This window comes from Hyaena hyaena, unplaced genomic scaffold, assembly GCF_003009895.1.
Source record: "Hyaena hyaena isolate Hyena2069 unplaced genomic scaffold, ASM300989v1 scaffold_356, whole genome shotgun sequence".
NCBI lineage: Eukaryota > Metazoa > Chordata > Mammalia > Carnivora > Hyaenidae > Hyaena > Hyaena hyaena.
Genome location: NW_024080985.1, coordinates 213,304 through 232,971, shown reverse-complemented (window position 1 = coordinate 232,971; position 19,668 = coordinate 213,304). Strand labels below are relative to the sequence as shown.

Genomic DNA, 19,668 nt, shown 5'->3' with positions numbered 1-19,668 from the left:
GGGGGAGATTTGGGCCGTAAGCTTGGCAATAAAGAAATCCAAGTTCTCAGTAGAGAAGAAAGGAAAAGTCTATCCAAATAGAAGGTATTAGGGGCGCCTCAGTGGCTCAGTTGGTTAAGCATCTGGATCTTGGTTTTGGCTCAGGTCATGATCTCATGGTTTGTAGGTTTGAGTCCCCTGTTGGGCTCTGTGCTGACAGTGAAGAGCCTACCTGGGATTCTCTCTCTCCCTCTTTCTCTGCTCCTTCCCTGCTCACATGTGTGCACTCTCTGTCTCTCAAAATAAATAAACTTAAAAAAATACTCAAAAACAAACCAAAGGGATTAATTCATTCAACATATGTTTTTTGAACTTGGCATTTTGCCAAATTGTTTGTGTAATGAGGTGAGATGAAAGGAGGGGAGAGAAGCAGGAGCAGAACGTAGGGACAGGTAACGGGTACTTTGAAGAGGCCAGGTACTGTTTCAGGAGCTTCACAGCCTTTAACACCTTGAATCTTCATGGTAGCCCTATAAGCTAGATAGTTATTATCTCCATTTCATAAGTGAGGGCAGTGAACCACTGGGACATGAGCTAATTTATTTTAAACTATAAACCGGGTATAGGGGGGCACTTGGCAGTCTTGGTAGGGCAGGCAACTCTTGATCTCGAGGTCATGAGTTTGAGCCCCATGTTGGTGGTGGAGATTACTTTAAAAATTAAAAAAAAAATCTAGTATATGGCAGGGCTAGAATAACAACTCTGGAAGCTTGGTTCCGGAAATCTTCACCCTTAGTCTATATACTATACTGGCCATCAACCAACCAAATAAGCAAGCAGGCAAGCAAACAAACCAAAACCTATCCTTATAGGTAGAATGCTATTTTGCAAAGGATTATGTGGTGGATTAATCGGAAAGAAGTATATTAGGTAGTGAGAGAAGATAATATTGGTTAGGCAAAGGACAACTGAAATAATTTAATGTCAAGGTGAGAGCTTAAACTTAAATGCTGTTAAAATGTAAATGTAATGTCATTAATAGTACAACGGCATGGGGCACCTGGCTGGCTCAACTGGTAGAGCATGCAATTCTTGATCTTCAGGGTTGTGAGTTTGATCCCCATGTTGGGTGTAAGGGATTGCTAAAAAATAATAGTACAGTGTCATGATCAGGTAGTGTTTTGAGAATCTTAATTGTGTTTCCAAGTGAAGAATAGATTGAAAGAAAAGAATTCTAAATGGAAAAACTGGGAGTGAGATTTTAGCTCTGTATAAGGTTCCAGCCTTCTAGAGAGGAAGGGATGAAGCTATGAACCACTGTAAAGGAAAGAGAGGAAGATGTTGGAAGTTTGCTGGCTATATGGGGTGCAGAGGGTGCCGCAGAACTAGTTAAAATGCAGCAGCTGGAGGAAGAGGGGAGATGCAGGTCACAGTAAAAAAAAAAAAAAGATCCATGGGATCTTGTATGAATTTGGGACTGGAGATTATTAATTCTTCAAGCTTCCTCATGGTCAGTAGAGATGTAGAATATGCTGTTGTACATGGTGCAATCCTTCAATACTGGAAAATTAGATTGATTATGCTGTTTTTTTTCATAAAGACTGTTACGTTTGTCAAAGAAGCTCAGAGAACAAAAAATTATTTTTATTGCCAATATCCTATGAACAGTTTCCTCGTGGAAAAATAAAACAAGGTGAAGCAAAATAAAAACAGAAAAGAAAAAGAAATGGTGCCATCTAGTGGTGACTGGGTGTTGTAGGTTGGAAACAAATGATCAATTGTTCAATCTCTCTGTCATATTTTATTTTGCCTATATGGTATCACACACCTATAAAAACCAGTTTCTCATATTCTTCAGTTTTGTCCCATGCCCAGAATACTCACTGATTTTTAAGGTATCTGTTTCTGGGATAAACCCATTAATGTTTCCTATACATGTAGATCATATGCAATGAGCTATTTCTAGCTCATCATACTGGATGCTGTTATTTTAGGCATAAAAACCACAAAGTAGGAGTGTCTGGGTGGCTCAGCCCGTTAAGCATCCAACTCTTGATTTTGGCTCAGGTCATGATCTCACAATCTGTGAGATTGAGCCCTAAACTGGGCTCCATGCTGGGCATTGAACTTACTTAAGATTCTCTCTCTCTCTCTCTCTCTCTCTCTCTCTTTCTCTCTCCCTCCCTCCCTCTTCCTGCCCCCTGCTCATGAGCACTCTCTATCTAAAAAAACCCCTCCAAAAACAAAAAACAAAGCAAAACAAAAAAATACCAAAACCCCCACAAAGTAATGACTCTTGGATTGTCAGTAGAAATTGAAAGTTGGGTAAAAAGATGCAGTAGGGTAACATTTATTGTCAGATGATGTAATGGGATAATAGTCAAATGATGTCATAAGATAATAAATACTGTTGGATAGAAATCTATGGCTATGGAAAAGTGGAACCTAATTATCTCCTTGTTGGTGCTCAGAGCAGAGAGTCCTTACCCAGAAAGTCTCTACAATCACACCTCTAATTCCAGAAAACGATGGTTTCATGGCCATCTTCTGGGTCTCAAAACCAGTCAAAAGTTTATTGTCTGACGGCAAAAAAGATGTCTTTAGAGGATGACATTATCTGTGCTCTCCCCACTCTACAGTGTTACTGTGGGAGCGTCAAAAATACAATTGGTTGTATAGTCTGCCTTTTTGCCGGGGTGTGCTCCTGAAGTCTGACTCTGGATACTTTCATCCACCCGGTTTACCTGATGTATAAATGAATCACTTTCCCCTGCAGCTTCTCACAGGATAGGACTAACTGAATTTATTATTTAGTAGCAGACTGTAGATAAAACATACTTCTTTTTACATAAGAGAAAAATAAACCTTATTCCTTTATCATACTGAATATCATATCACATCTCAGCTTCACTAAGCTTACTTAAGTTACAATCATATACTAATAACTAAAGCATGGTTACCTTGATCTGTCCTTATTATTTAGAAAATCCCTAGAAACCAGATTAAACTCAGACATTACCTTCTCTATTTGGGAAGGGAGCTCGGTCGTTAGACTAATCATAGCCCACCATCCTACACCCCTGCTAGAATCGTCTATTTTCTGCGCCGTTCTTCTTACCCGTTGCAATTTTTTGTTTGTCTGTCTCCTTAAAGTAAATCTCTATGAAAGCAGGTCCAGAATTCTAGTTGTTTACCTCTATATCCATAGAGCTCCCCAAAATGGTATGCCCTAAATATTTCTATAAATATTCATGTAAGAATATAGGTGAGCACCTGGGTGGCTCAGTCGGTTAAGCTTCTGGCTCAAGCACAGGTCATGATCTCACCGTCGGGAGTTTGAGCCCCGCGATGCTCCGAGCCTGGAGCCAGTTTCAGATTCTGTGTTCCTCTCTCTCTGCCCCTCCCTCACTTGTGCTGTCTCTCTCTCGCTCTCACGTGAGCCAAGTTGATGCAGAGATCCAAATTTCATAGCTGTGGGAACATCTGGGTTGTAGATCTATTCAGAAATCTTGGCGACATCAAGCGCTCTATTGCTTGCGCAAATCCCACCCCGAGGACAGGGAGCAAGCATGCTTTGGAAATGGTCGTAAGGCTTTAATAGAATGGGTGGCCCCATTGGGATGGAAGGTTTCCCTTGCTGCCATTTTTGCCCGCAAGGCCGGCCTGTGTTCCTGGTGTTGTGGTGCTTTATTTTCTCGCTGGTGGTGGCTTGCCACGCTCGCTGCTCTTGTGTCCCATCCATTTATCCCATGGATGTTGGCATAAACCCTCGAGTGTTGTTACGATCCTCCGGGACGGTGTGGAACGTGCCCTTTTTGTTGAATCACCTTCCTCGTGCGAACGCCTTGTGTTTGCACCGAGAGCCGAAGGGAATGGGTAAATTGACTGTCTTCATCTGAAGAAAAGTCTGCCAAAGTCAATACAAAGGGCTCATTCACCGTACGTAAGTAAACTTTTCTGGGCACCCAGGACTTTTTTTAATATTTTGAATTCTTAAAGCCCACTCTATCAGAAAGCTATTGGCTGAAAAAATTTCCATGCGTTTCTGCATTTCCTCCTGTTTTCAGAGGCCTTGGGGAGAAAAGTGTAAAAGCTATGCTATTTACAGATATTCACATGGTCTCACCTTATTTTTTAAATTTTTTTTAAAAGTTTATTTATTTTTGAAAGAAAGTGAGTGTGTGTGTAAGCAAGTAGGGTCAGAGAGAGAGAGAGATAGAGAGAGAATCCCAAACAGGTTCCACACTGTCTGAGAAGGACTCAAATTCACTAACCGAAGAGATCATGACCTGCGCTGAAATCAAGAGTCTGACACTTAACCAACCGAGCTACCCGGGCGCCCCCACATGGTCTCGCTTGAAAGCACAGGTTGTGGTCACTAACCCCACGTCCACGCTGTTTCCCTTGCCTTCTGTCGTTGTTTGCCCTTTCTGTTTTGGAGACAAAGTATCTCTGTCTCCTTTAAAATTTCTGAACAACACTCAGCTGCTGCATGGAGCACGTACCTTATTTAAATGGTCTGAAACTAATGGTGCCTCTTTCCGTTGTGTTCGTACGAGTGAAGACGGTCATGTATGTTTCCTTCCTGGTGTAAATATCATCTGCAAAACAAGGCCTTGAACTGTAATCGTTTCCATCTCTGAAGCAACACATCACATTCATCTTTGTGTTATGTGCTTCTGAACTATCTCTTTACTTTGTAGGCTAATTGCTATGGGCTGAATGTTTGTGTCCCCCGCCCCCTCCCCCAGACTCCTCATGTTGAAATCCTACCTCCCAATGCAATGGTATTTGCAGGTGGGTTTGAGAGGTGATTAGGTGATAAGGCTGGAGCCCTCTTGAGCGGTATTAGCGCCCTTACAAAAGAGACCCCAGAATGCTCCTTGACCCCTTCTGCCACATGAGGACACAGTGAGGAGACAGCTACCTATGAAACAGGAAGCAGGACCTCGCAGGACTTGGGATCTGCTGGTGTATTTTTTAAAAAAATATTTACTTATTTTTGAGAGAGTGAGAGACCGAATGTGAGTGGGGGAGGTGCAGAGAAAGAGGGAGACACAGAAGCAGGGGCAGATTCCAGACTCTGAGCTGTCAGCACAGAGTCCATAGCAAGGCTCGAACTCACAAACCGTGAGATCACGAGCTGAGCCGAAGTCGGATGCTTAACCAACAGAAGCACCCAGGCCTCTATAGCCAGTGTCTTGATCTTGGGCTTCTGAGCCTCTAGATCTGTGAGTAATAAGTGTTTATTGTTTAAGCCACCCAGTCTGTGGCATTTTTGTTATAGCAGCTCAAATGAGCTAAGATACTCATACACTTGGTTGCACTTGCTGAATGATGAAAGGTGTTCCAAGCTCTGGTACTGTGGTTTCTACTTTATTTTTCAACCTTCTAAATAAATGTCTCCTTGATTGATTTTCTCAGTCTTTATTTTGGATTCCCTGTCATAATGATCTCTCCTGTCTTGGGCAACTGCATATTTCAAGCCATCTTCTCTTCAAACTTTGGTGAAAAAGCCGTCTTCCTGAGAACTTTCCGCTAAATAAAATTTCGGGTTTGGAAAGAAAAAAGGACCTCTTTGCCTATACACTACACAATGATTGAATTCTCCCTAAACTGTTTTGGCAGAACAGATGCCCAGCCTACACTTGAATTCCTCTAGTGACAGGGCACTCACTACCTTTGGAAGCAACCGATTTAACCTCAAGCTAGCTCTCTGCTCATTAGAAAACTCTTTCTTTAGATGCACTGAATTCTTCTCATTATAGCTGTTACAATTCAGTTCTTAAATGCAAAACTGGTAAGTCCCTTTTTCATATGAGGGCTATTCAAATATTTGAAGACAATGAATCTGTAACATGTCATTTGCACTTCCTTTCTTGTCTCTAAACAAATAGTCCTCAAATAACATAGTTTTGCATGTCTTTTCCACTGTGATTTCTCTCCTTAGCTTCCACGTCTTTTAAGTGATATACCCAAGCTGAAGACCATATTTTTTAATCGATTTCCTAGAGTCCAAAGAGCAATAGAAATGTACACTGCCTTTTACCCTTTCTCTTTCATCAAAGATCTGGCTCCAAATCAGGCCCAAGTTTTTATGTATGTATGTATGTATTTATTTTTTAATGTTTTATTTATTTCTGAGGGACAGACAGACAGATAGACAACATGAGTAGGGGAAGGTCAGAGAAAGAGGGAGACACAGAATCCGAAGCAAGCTCCAGTCTCTGAGATAGCTGTTAGCACAGAGCCCGACATGGGGCTTGAACCCACAAATCTTGAGATCGTGACCTGGGCCGAAGTTGGATGCTTAACTGACTGAGCCACCCAGGTACCCCCCCAATTTTTATTTATTTATTTATTTTAAAAGTTTATTTATTTATTTTGAGAGAGAGCACACAAGTGGGGAAGGGGCAGAAAGAGAGAGGGAAAGAGAGAATCCCAAGCAGGCTCCACACTACCAGTGAAGACCCCGATATAGGGCTTGAACTCACAAACTGCAAATTCATGACCTGAGCCAAAGTCAGAAGCTTAACCAATTGAGCCACCCAGGTGCCCCAGGCCTAATTTTTAAAAGTATTACACTTATTGTCAGACTAAACCCTCTATGTCTTTTTTTAGATTGTATTATTACCAAATTTTCAAATCAGAGTTCTTATATTGAATTCTTTTATAGTTGGCTGTTTGGTTTTACAGTTTTTAACCACTAAACTATGTATTATTAGATTTACCATCTATCCTACCTGTCTAAGACTGTTTTTGGATCTTTCTCTTATCATCCTAAATATTTGCAAATTCTTTTAGCTTTATGTCACCTATGCAATTAGTTGGTCTTATGTAATGGCATTTAAACCTTTGGTGAAAACACTGCTTGGAACAAGGTTATCTGCTTAATGATAACAGGACAAATACACTGTGGTTATTGAATTTGCTTAGTCTACATATTTAGGGAGTCCACTTTTTGGAGTTTTAGGGGGAATCATATGAGATAAAGTACTTTTAATATTGCTTTTACATTTGGTGCGTGTTCAGTAAATTAGTCCTTGAACTTTAAATTAAATTTAAATTAATAAATTTATCCCCCTTTCTTTCTTTTTACACTTTATCTCTTTCTTTCTTTTTTCCCCCCTAAGTTTATTTATTTATTTTGAGAAAAACAGAGACAGGGTGAGTGGAGGAGGGGCAGAGAGAGAGGGAGACAGAGAATCCCAAGCAGGTTCCACACTGTAAGCATGGAGCCTGACACGGGGCTCAAACTGACAAAACTGAGATCATGACCTGAGCTGTAACTAAGAGTTGGACGCTTAATCTACTGAGCCACCCGGATGCCCCCACGTCCTGAAATTCTTAAGTTTAATTTGCCTCTGCAGGTCTGTTCTTTGTAAGAAACAAATCCCTAATTTTAATTTGTGTTTCTATTTGGTTCATCTTTAAAAATTCTCAGGTTTTAGCCACATACTTATTTTATTTTATTTTTTAACGTTTTATTTATTTCTAGGAGAGAGAGAGAGAGAGACAGCATGAGCAGGGGAGGGTCAGAGAGAGAGGGAGTCACAGACTGAAACAGGCTCCAGGCTCTGAGCTGGCAGTCAGCACAGAGCCCGACGCCGGGCTCGAACCCACGAACCGCGAGATCATGACCTAAGCGAAAGTCGGACGCTTAACCGACTAAGCCACCCAGGTGCCCCAGCCACATACTTATTTTAAAGAGATTATTTTCATCCCTCCTGATGTATTTATTGGGTTTCAATTTATTTCATATCATTTTCAGGCTTTCTAAAGGGTGATTTAAAAATAATATTTATTGATTTTTTAGGGATTATAAATGTTATAATTGTTGGAGAATTTTGGAAAATAGGGGAAAAATCCTGAAGGGTTCATGTTTCATTTTGATATTCTCAAAGATTCTTTAGGCAGTGGCTTTATACTGCTAAAGAAGCACTACCAAATTTGTGATTCTCAAAGGTGTAGATTTCCTAAGGTTTTTTTTTTTTCTCTTCTGCCCTCTAAGGATATATATATATGCTGTATTTAACTCGAGCTCATGCTAAGAATATGAACTTTCATTTTTTTTTACTCTTTCATATCTAGTTAGATATACATCATTTAATTAAAAACAGTCAGAATCTCTTTGGGATTGAAAAATAACAGATCTCCAAAGTCTTCTTTAATTCAGAGTCATTTGAGGTCTATTTTTGCTCTGAGACCATTAGTACAAGTATCTTTAGATTTTTCTCTTTGCTTGTTCTTCAAAGTGTTTTGCTCTTCTAGGCAGTATGGAATCACATAAATCCACCCACAACTGAGTAGCTCCAATGCTTTTAAAGCTGAGAGAGTTTAGATGAATTATGCAAACGTTTTTGTATCTTATTTAATGGCAGTATTGTTGGCTCTGCTTAGATGTTGTTGAGTATTTTCAATAATTTTGGTTGAATTAGACACTTATTCAATCATTCTGGTTGCTGTAGGTAGTTAAAATAGAAGAAAGACATGTAAGGCATTATAGCTATTATCCCAGTGCCTTGAATTCCAGGTGTCTGGTATATCTCTAGTCTTTGGGCTTCCCTAAAACTTGACAGGAGCTATCCTTTTTTTTTTTTTTTTTTTTGCCCATGTTTGTTGCTGTTTTAAGGCAGACATATTTATAGTCACCTCCCAAACATAAACTTCACCTTGAAAAGTTTCTAATTAAAGTTAAAGACAGTTTCTTATTTTGCCACTCCTTTGCCCTGCAGAGCGTATGTTGTGTGAACTGTGGTGGGTGGTGGAGTCTGGATGGATTGAGGTGACTCTCTTGTGTGTTCTTTTTCCTGTAAACACTGGTGAGCTGGCCAGAACTCTGGAAGTGGGAGCCATGACGAAGCATCACTTACTTCATTAAATTGAGTCTGCTGTTCAGGTTGGAGGTTGCCTGTCACATCTCAGGCACAACTGTGATGGAGGCCAAGGGGTTGCTGGACAGCACAATCTTGCTGACCTAACACTTTGCAACTACACACTCTATTTTTGAAATGGGTAATTGGCCTTGGCTTCTTTTCCTGTGAGTCAGTGCAGTGACTTCTAGATTCCTAGATTCCAAAGGGCAGAAATTGTGTCTATATTTATAACTACCTCTGTAAAATTACATGATAGGCCCTGCTAAGTTTCAAGAGCAGTCTGCATGGGTGCCTGGATGACTCAGTTGGTTGAGCATCTGACTCTTGATTTTGTCTCAGGTCATGATCCCAGGATTGTGGGATTGAGCCCTGTGTCAGGTTTCATGGTCAGCTTAAGATTCTCTCTCTCTTCCTTTGTCCTTGTCCCTCACTAGCTCTCTCTCTCTCCCTCTCTCAAATTAAAAAAATTCTTACAAAAGGGTAGTTTATGAATTTTTTGTGTTAATGATGGCTTGATAATGAAGATAAGAGAATTATGTGAAATATAGAAATACGTTCAAGAAAATTATTCAATTATTAAAGATGAAGTTTCTAGTTTACTTCTTTGTATTAGTAATCATCACCAGAATATTTCTCTAACAGATTTATAGTATAGCATGAAGCTCAATTACTAATAAATCCTGCCTGTTGATTAAATGAATTAACATATATAACACGCCTAATATAGTAATTGACTCTTTGTAGGATATTATAAAATGATGGCTATTATTACTGACCTCCTTATCCACAGGAAGATGGTGATAGGTTCTCATAAGATGAGTGCATGGCATCAAACATTTAAGGCAAAAAGCCACCAATCGTACATAAAACCTTCAGAAAATAGAAGCAGAGGAAAATAATTCCCAATTATTTTATGAGGCTTACATTAATTGTGATGAAAACAACCCCTGATAGATATTACAGAAACAATAACAAAAGAAAATTGCAGACTAATATTCCTACAAATATATACTGAAAAATCCAAACAAAATAAGAACAGAATAAAATCCAGTGGTGTTCATAAAAGGATAATAGAATGACCAAGTAGGGTTTACCCCAGGTTATCCTAAGGTTGAAAGTTTGACATTCAGTCAATGTGATTTCCTATATTAAGAGAATAAAGAGAGGCCCCTGGGTGGCACAGTGGGTTAAGCTTCTGTTTCCTGATTTCAGCCCAGGTCATGATCTCGTGGTTCATGAGTTTGAGCCCCACATTGGGTTCTGTGCTGACAACGTGGAGCCTGCTTGGAATCCTCTCCCTCTTTCTGCCCCTTTCCACCCTCTAAAAATTAAATAAACAAAGGCTGAAGAGTTGGCTGCACAGATCAAGGGACATGAAGGCTACTAGAGAGGAGAGCTGGCTTGGCACAGCAGGGCCTCACTGACGCAGGGTGGGGTCAGCTGATTCCAGCTGCAGGGCACAGACCTGCTCCCTAAGAATAGTGGGAGGGGGGCTGGAGAGACCCCGGGGCCACTGAAGAATTGAAACTGTCATCTTAAGGAAGGCTTAGCTTTTTTTTTTTTTTTTTTTTTTTTTTTTAAATAAAGGTGATTCATAGCCCCTTCTTGACTTTCTCGATGAGAGGAGATCCCTGTTCTACTTTCTGCCAGGGTACCTTTTCACCCAATCATCCTCACCGTCTACCCCAAAGGAAAGCCCTCTTGGGAATAAATCCCATTCAATTCATTCTTATTGTTCTGAGTAGTATTCCATTTTATGAAAATCCCACAGTTTGCTTATCAATTCATCTGTTGATATGCATATTTGTGTTGTTTTCAGTTTGGTACAATCATGAATAAATTTCTGTGACCATTTATGTAAAAAAAAGATCTCTACAGTTAAAACTGCAAAACACTTCTGAGAGAAATCAAATAAGATCTAAATAAGGTATACCTTATTGTGAGGTATACCATGTTTATGGATTGGAAAACTCAGTATTATTAAATTTATTCCTAACTTAACCTATAAATGAAAGGTAATCATGGTCATAATCTTACCACAGTCTTTTGCAGAAATTGATAATCTGATTCTAAACTTTCTGTGGAAATGCAAAGGAGGTAGCACCTCCAAACAGTTTTTGAAAAACAAGAGTAAATTTAAAGGACTCATATTACCTGACTTGGCAATTTACTATAAAGTTACAGTAAGTAATCAGAACAATGTGATGTTTTCATAAGAAGAGACAAATAATTTAATAGAACTGAATCAAGAATCCAAAATTAAGATCTACCCTTTATGGTCATTTGATTTTCTACAAAGTATCTACAAAGTATCCAAAGGAATCCAGTGGAGAAGGGGAGGTGTTCTTTTTGTATTTGTTTTTTTTTTTTTTTTTTTAGTTTTTTTTTTTTTTTTTGCGGAGGGAGAGAGAGATAGAGAGAGCACAAATAAGGGAGGAACAGAGAGAGGGAGACAGAGAAAAAAATTTTTAAACAGTGGTGGAACATTAATAAAAGAAAGAAAAGAGCTTCTACTCTTGCTTCACACCAAACACAAACACATAGTTTTAGAGCTGAATGTAAAAGCCAAAATGATGACTTCTAGGGAGAAAGGAAAACCAAAATATAGAAGAGTATCTCTGCAACTTGAGTGAAAAAAAAAAGACTTTTAAAAATAGCACACAAAAATTAATAACCATGCAAAAATTGGTAATTAGACTTCATCAAACTTTAAAACTAATGCTCACCAAACTACACTTTTAAGAAAGTGAATGAGCAAGTCACAGACTGGGAGCATATATTTTCAAAATATGTCTGTATTTAACAAAGAACTTGTGGCTACAATGTATACTTACAAAAATGCCTCTGATTCAATAAGAAAAAGACAATCTATTTTTTAATGGGCCAAATATTTGAATACACATTTAACAATGGTATGCAATTTACCATGGGAAAATGCTCAGCAACACGAATTATCAAGTAAATGCCAATAAAACCACAATGAGCTAGCACTACCCAACCACCAGAATAATAAATATTGAAAGAGCTGACAACCTCAAAATTGATAAGGATATGGAGCAACTGAAATTCTCCCAAAATATTGGTGAGGGTGATAAAATGATATGATCACTTTGGAAAAGGCTCTGGTAGTGTCTTATGTAACTAAGATTATTATTACATTATGACCCAGCAGTGTATGTCCAAAGAAAGATTTGTATAAGGATATTTATAACAGGCTTACTCCTAAGAGCCAAAAATTGGATAAAGCTCAGGTGTCCATCAACAAAATGGTGGATAAACAAACAGTGGTATATTCACACAATGGGATTCTCCTCATCAATAAAAAAGCAATGACTTACACACAAAAAAACAGGAATGAACCTAAAAACACCCATCATGCATACATACTGTATGAAGAACATGCAGGATGCTTCCCCTGACTGGGCAGGGGAATACAAAGCTTTCTAGATCTGGAAGGATGATGATGTTCTGTATCTTGACAAGGGCTTGGATCACACAGATGTATATGTTTATCAAAACCCATCTGACAGTATACGAAAGATTTGGGCATTTTACTGCACATAGACTTTATCTCAAAGAAAAAGGTCAACAACAATCAAACCCTAATTAGTGAACCACATACCTAAATGTTTCAGTAAAGTATACTGAGGCCTGCAAATTTAAAATGCATTATAGATGTAAAAAAGATAGAGCTTCCAGGTTGGTGAACATGTGTTGACATGGGGAAAGTGGTGCCCCTGGACAGGACACAGAAGCTCTGGGTCCTTCCCCACACTTTGCCCTGTGCTCTTCTCAAGTAATACCCTCTTATTTTAAACTGCACATCCCAAAACATGGGACTGCCTGACTGGCTGGATAATGGGTGGATGAAAGAAGGGTGGATGGATGGATGAATAGACGGATGGATAATGTGTGGATGGATGGGTGGATAGACGGATGGGTGGATGGGTAGATGGGTGGATGGATAATGGATGGATGGATATGGATGGATGGATGGATGGATGGATGGATGGATGGATGGATCTGGCTCTTCTGGAATTATATCCTCTTATTTTAAACTGTACATCCCAAAGCATTAAAAACTATACAATACCAAAAGAATAACCCAGGAAGAAAGAATTGATAATCTGGTCCTCATGAAAATTAAAAACTTCTTTGTGAGGGACTTTGTTGAGATGGTGAGAAGATAAGCCACAGACTGAAAGAAAACATTTGCAAAATCCATAATCTGATAAAGCAGCATTTTCCAAAATATACCAAGAACTGTTCAATTCAGCAGTAAGAAAGCAAACAACCCAATTAAAAAACAAGCAAACAACAACAACAATGAAGGCCTTTACAGACATCTCACCAAAAAAGATACAGAAGTCACAGAGTGTGCAAAAAGATATTTCATATCATATTTCATCAGGGAAATGCCAACTGAAACAACAATGAGATACCACTACATACCTATTAGAAATCCAGAGTACAGACAGCATCAAATGCTGGTGAGGATGTAGAGCAATAGAAACTGTCATTCATTGCTGATGAGAATGCAAGATGGCACAGCCTTTCTTGAATACCATTTGGCAGTTTCTTACAAAACTAAACATAACTCTGGCCATATGATCCGGCAACCACTGTCTTTGGTATTTGCCCAAAGAAGTTGAAAACGTTTCTCCGAACAGAACTGGCACACAGCTTTATTTATCATTGCCAAAATTTCGAAGATGTCCTTCAGCAGGTGAATGAGTAAACAAATGGTGGTATAGCCAGACAATGGAATATTATTCAGCTCTAAAAAGAAATGAGCCGTCACGCTACAAAAAGACATTAAGCGGGACCTGGGTGGCTCAGTCAGTTGAGCGTCTAACTTCAGCTCAAACCATGATTTCACAGTTTGTGAATTTGAGCCCCACCTCCAGCTTTGCACTGACAGCACAGAACCTGCTTCAGATTCTCTCTCTCTCTCTCTCTCTCTCTCACACACACACACACACACAGTCTCTCAGAAATAAACATTACAAATTTTTTAAAATAAAATTAATATTAAAAAAAGACATTAAGGAACCTTAAATGCCTATTACTAAATGAAAGAAACCAATCTGAAAAGGCAACATACTGTGTGATTCCAACTCATGATATTCTGGAAAAGGCAAAACTATGGAGACAGTGAACCCATTAGTGATTGCCAGGGATGAGGAAATATGCAACGTCAAGAGTGAACCCCAACATAAACTACAGACTTGGGGTGATTATGATGTGTTGATTTAGGTCGATCAATTGTAACAAATGTACAACTCTGGTGGGATAACATTGATAATACAGGAGGCGATTCATGCATGGAGGGTGCGGCAATATGAGAGATATTTATACTTCAGTCTTAAGTTTGCCGTGAACCTAAAAATGCTCTAAAAAATAAAAGTAAAGAACATGATAGATGGATGAGTAGATGGAGGGGTATTGGATAGCATGTGAAGAATCCAATGCAGCAAAATGTTAATTGTAGAATCTGTGTGGTAGGTATCTGGGTGTTGATGGTATAATTATTTTCATTTATTGTATGTTTGAAAAATTTCAACAATTAGGGAACAAAATGTCTTTGCTGCTAAAGTCCTAGATAAAATGACTCTCGGTTGGACTCATTCATAAAATGAGAATATGAAAAACAGCGTTTTGTGTGTGTGTTTCTGTAGATTAATTGTAAATATTGCATCCAGGAGAATTTTTGTTTTTAATTGTTGATAATGCAATTGCTGCTCTGTCCCAACAGAGAGAAGCCCTACGAGACTGGATGGATTTTCTGTACCTTATCACATGACACAATAGGCAACTCAATAACCTCAATTTCCCCAATTTGAATTTTTGAGGCATATCATAGAATATTTTTACCTCAGAATGCTGGTTGAATACAAAATAATGTTGGTTACAGATCTCTATCATCAGATTTATGTTACAAAAAGACTTTAGAAATATTCAGGAGGACACTTTATCATTTATCTGCTTTTAGTCCTAAATTAAAAATAAGGAAGGCATTATTTAACTATGTCCCTCAGAAATGTTTCTCTTGAAATCATTTCTGGCTTTCACCAAAATACAGTATCATAATTTCAACAGTAAGAAAGTACGAGAACTGAATGAGGTCCTGATTTAGTTTGCTTAATCCCACCTGGGAAGTAAATGAAAATTTACATTTCTTCTAGCTTGGGGGAAAAAATACTAGCACAAAGAAATCAATCATAGCAAAAAGAAGAAAAATATTCTGAGAGAATGTTCCACAAAGTACAGAATTCTTTTCCCCCTTTTTAGCCATATTTCTCTCATGCTAAAAACAAATCTCCAGGAAAGAACAATAAGTGGGATTTCATATCTGTGGCAATGAAATATATTAGTAGTCAGTATGGACTAATTTAAAATAAGTTTCATTTTGAGGTAAAGAAAATACGAGAATTTTATAAAAACTTACCAGAAGCATTCCTGTCCCTGACAGTGGCTAGGAAGAAACCCATGAGTCTGATTCAAACACAGTCTTCAGTGTCCTGGGGTCAGGACAGGACAGGCGGTGTCCCTTAATAAACATTCTCACTGAACACTACAAGGCCATGAAAACGTTGGTGCTTCCTGATGCCAGTTCATTAGCCAAAGTTTATGAATCTACCTGGAGTTTTAATTAAGATTTATCCAAGGAGAATCTGTACTTCCAAAAGAAAAAAAAAGTCTCCCCCACCTGAAGAATCAAGAAGGAAGCAGGAAACTGAATAAGTTCAGTTATTTACTTTTTCTATCACATGCCCTTCTGTAAATACCAGTAATATATACAGCTTTGAGCAAGCAAAGGCTGTTCTCTCTGCTCAGGCACCCTTGAGATCCAGCAGGTGGTTTATAGGAGTGACGTGTCTGAACACAGGTCAATTTCTATAGTGTTCTTTAACAACAAGTCAGGCTGAACAAACAAAGAGTTTGGTAAACAATTAACTTTCCCAGTACTGTTTATCTTGGGACTTTGTCTTGGGTTTTATTGTATTGTAAGTAGCCCTTTTGCTGTTTACGCTACCAGCAGATCTAATTTTTTTCTCCCTATTCATTATTTTTTTTATTTTAGAAGCATTAATTAATTAACTAACTAAGGAGTAAGAGCAACATTTCCGGAGTGACTTTAGTAATAAATGATGAATACTCCCGAAATGATGTCTTTCAGTGGAGGCTGCTAAATTCGTATGTCCGGAACATTATTTACAGGCTGAAAAATCTTGCTCATATGTGCCCTTCAGTCTTTCAAGCACATGAAGATTCCGTGGTTAGTTGGGCACTTAAAAAATAAGCTTTTGGAGCAACTAATATTGCTGAGCAACATGCTTTGGCAAATGCTAGTTAACATTTCTTCTCTTCATCATTTTTCATGGCTGTATCATTTCATGGGCGTGCCTATCCAAATCTCCACAGCCAATGCTGAGGATATTTGTTCTGTACCTCCAATTTGCTTTATAGTTTACACAGATGTGTTGTTGGTTCCTTAAACCCACTATTTTTAAAGCATGCCATTTTCTCCTAAATTCAGTGTTTCTGGGTTGTTCAATACATTAGCTGCCAGTCACATGGGCCTGTGGAGCATTTGAAACATGGCTAATTCAACTGAGTATGAAATACACATTTATACATTGAATTTACACATTGAAATGATACTTCAGACATATTGGATTAAATAAAATATATTAAAATTAATTTTGCCTGTTTCTTTTTCATCTTTTTTTCAGTTAATTTATTTACTGAATAAGAGGGAGAGAGAGAGCGTGGCGGGGAGGGGCAGAGAGAGGGAAAGAGAGACAATCCCAAGCAGCCTCCATACTGTCAGTGCAGAGTCCGTCGTGTGGCTTGAACTCACCAACTGTGAGATCATGACCTGAGCTGAAATCCAGAGTCCGACTTTTAACCAACTGAGCCACCCAGGTGCCCCTCTTTTTTTTCTTTTTTGTATGGCTATTAGAAAATTTAATATTACGTAAAGACCTCTCATATTTTTACCGAATAGCACTACTCTATTTTTCCCCTTCTCTCTCACCCAAGATCAAAATCTGATACCATCTTGGATTTCTCTGTTTCTTCAAAGCTAAGACTTTTTTTCATAATTTCTCTCAGATTCAACCCATCTTTTCATTGACACTGACAGCGCTTAGCCTTGTGATCATCACCCCCAGACATTCTGTCCCCAAATTCTCATTCCTTCCCTTTTATTTAATCTCATTTGCTCTGACATCCATTAATATATTCAAAGGGTGTTTCTCTGGCATTTTTGGGAGCCATGGCCACATGCATCACATTTTTATATCTTCTCATTTAATAGATCTTTCAGTAGACTTTCCATGCACAATTTTCTTTTCCATCTGATGCCTGTGTACTTCTTTTCTCCCTTCTTCTTTTTTTTAAAGGAAACTATGCCCAATATGAGGCTTGCTTGAACTCACCACCTTGAGATCAAGAGTCACATGCTCTTCCAGTTGAGGCAACAAGGTGCCTTCCATTCTGCTTTTTTAAAATAAATTTTTTAAGTGTTTTTATTTTATATACAAAGAATTACTATTAAGGTAGGGATGTTGGATATTTGCAGTGGATCTTGGATTCAATGAGGTTCACTTAATGCAGCCTAGTTGAGCTTCCATCCTTTGCGCAGTGGTGGAAACACTGGTCGCAGGTGTGGAGGCAGTTTTTCCAGATCAGACCAGGATGTTTTGAGCAGACGCTGCAAGAACCGGAACCCGGGCCAGATTTCCTGGGGTGGTTCCCACGGAGCTGCTGGTGTCCATCTTGCTCCCTTGGATGCAACGAGGCAAACGGCTCTTTCTTAACTGTTTTTATTTATAGTTGTATATAATTTTACCGTATTCCTGCATCTTCTCGATGGTTTCTTCCTTGTATTTGCCCTTTTCCTCTCCTGCTTGAGATGTGGCTTTACTTTCAAGAATCTTTTTGCAGCCTTTGTCCAGTTTCAGTCTGGGATAGCCACCTTGCCAGGGTGATGCCCACGGACAATTATGCCATCTGCCTTCTCTCACTTACTCATTCAGTGTAGATGATGTCTTTCTTCCTGAAAACCTGGGCTACTTTTGCCAATTTGCTGGTCTTTGTATTGTCCTCACACAACCTGTACTCAGGCATCCTTCTGGATGGGAGGTTGTTGTGCTTCTGTCTCAGCTCTTTGGAGAGAGGGGAAGACATCATGTTCCTGCAAATGTGGGAAGGTGCAGTGAAATGCCTTTTATGGGTCTTGCGCTGGTGAGAAGTCACAAAGGGCTTCTACTTCATTTTGGCTGGCACTTCAGTGGTGGCTGCAAAAGGGAAGCGCCATCCTGCTTTTCTAAAGTCTTCCTTCCCCCTTTCCCTCTCTGCCCATACTTAGGCTCATATTTGGTAAAAAGCAAATGCTCTTGTGTTCTTCTTTGTGACTTTCATCCCACACTGAAGGAAAATGGTGCATCATTTTAGTTGTGATAGTGGTTGGCCTGGAGGTGACTGAGTTGGCACCTCATAGTGATGTGTTTTAACACAATGGCATGGATGGGCTAGTCGGGATATAAAGTGAGAAATCACGTCCCGTCACATATAGTCTTGAGTTAAAAAGTTGAAGTTAGAGGGGCACCTGGGTGGCTCAGTTGGTTGGGCATCCGACTTCAGCTCAGGTCATGGTCTCACACAGTTCATGAGTTCAAGCCCCGCATTGGGCTCTGTGCTGACAGCTCAGAGCCTGGAGCCTGCTTCAGATTCTGCATCTCCCTCGCTCTCTGCCTCTCCCCCACTCGTGCTCTGTCTCTCTCAAAAGTAAATAAAGATTAAAAAAATTAAATTAAAAAAAGTTGAAGTTAGAAAAATGGACACAGGTAGAGAATACAAATATTTAGATTTTGAAAAGTGCTCTAGCTTGTAAAATCTGGAGTGTATGAAAGTCTACTGTCCCTTTCCAAAATACCACACTGATATCTGCAAAAGAAAGAGAGGTTGAGATAGGGAATCATGAAACCCTTTCCTAGACCATGTTCTACAAGATTCTGATGCCAACGTTCACATCAGTACTTCCATGACAAAAATTTCCAGCAACTTGGGAATAGAAAAGATTTTCCTCAATCTGATAAAAAGCATTTATAAAAACTTAGAACTAATAATGTACTTGAAGGTGAAACAGGGAATGCTTTTTCCCTGAGGCAATGCAGCCACTTTTCAACATTTTACTGGAGGTTCTAGCTAGTCCAATAGAGTGTGTGCCCTTCCTAACACTTCCACATAGGGATTTCTTTCTTTGGCTTGAGCTTTTCAGTTTTGAGAGATACACTACCTCTTGAGCAGGTCCCATCTATTTTTGTAGAGTTCTGGCTGTCAGAAAGATCAAATTATATTAAACCAAATTTTATTTCCATGAAATTTCTTCCAATGCAGCTTGTTTTTCTACTTTTAGGCACATAGACTGTTTTCTACTTACTTGTCCACCCCAGACCAATTGAGATGTCTGAGGACAGCTATACCATTGCATCGGAGATTTCAATTTGCTAGTTCTTTTATCTGCTTTTTCTCCCAGTCATGGACCTAAATGCCCTCACAATCCTGATCATTTTCATTTAAATCGTTTCTAGGTTGCCAAGTGTCCACGTAGAAAGTGTGGTATCCAGAAGTGTGTGCAGCATCTATAGGGGTTCTATTCTGCACACAATAGAACAGGAGTGTTGCCTCTTCATTTTGGGTAATGTTCTTTCCTAATCAGAAGGATTAGCTGTACTATGAACTAATATTCCTTTTTTTTTTTTTTTTTTTCTAGGAGAGAGAGAGGGAGAGAGAGAGACACAGC

At 39.1% G+C, this 19,668-nt stretch overlaps 1 pseudogene; it reads right to left on the bottom strand.

Moving 5' to 3' along the window:
* Nucleotides 1-3,758: 3,758 nt before the first annotated feature.
* Nucleotides 3,759-18,137, bottom strand: LOC120243713 (annotated as a pseudogene).
* Between the last annotated feature and the right edge of the window lie 1,531 nt (nt 18,138-19,668).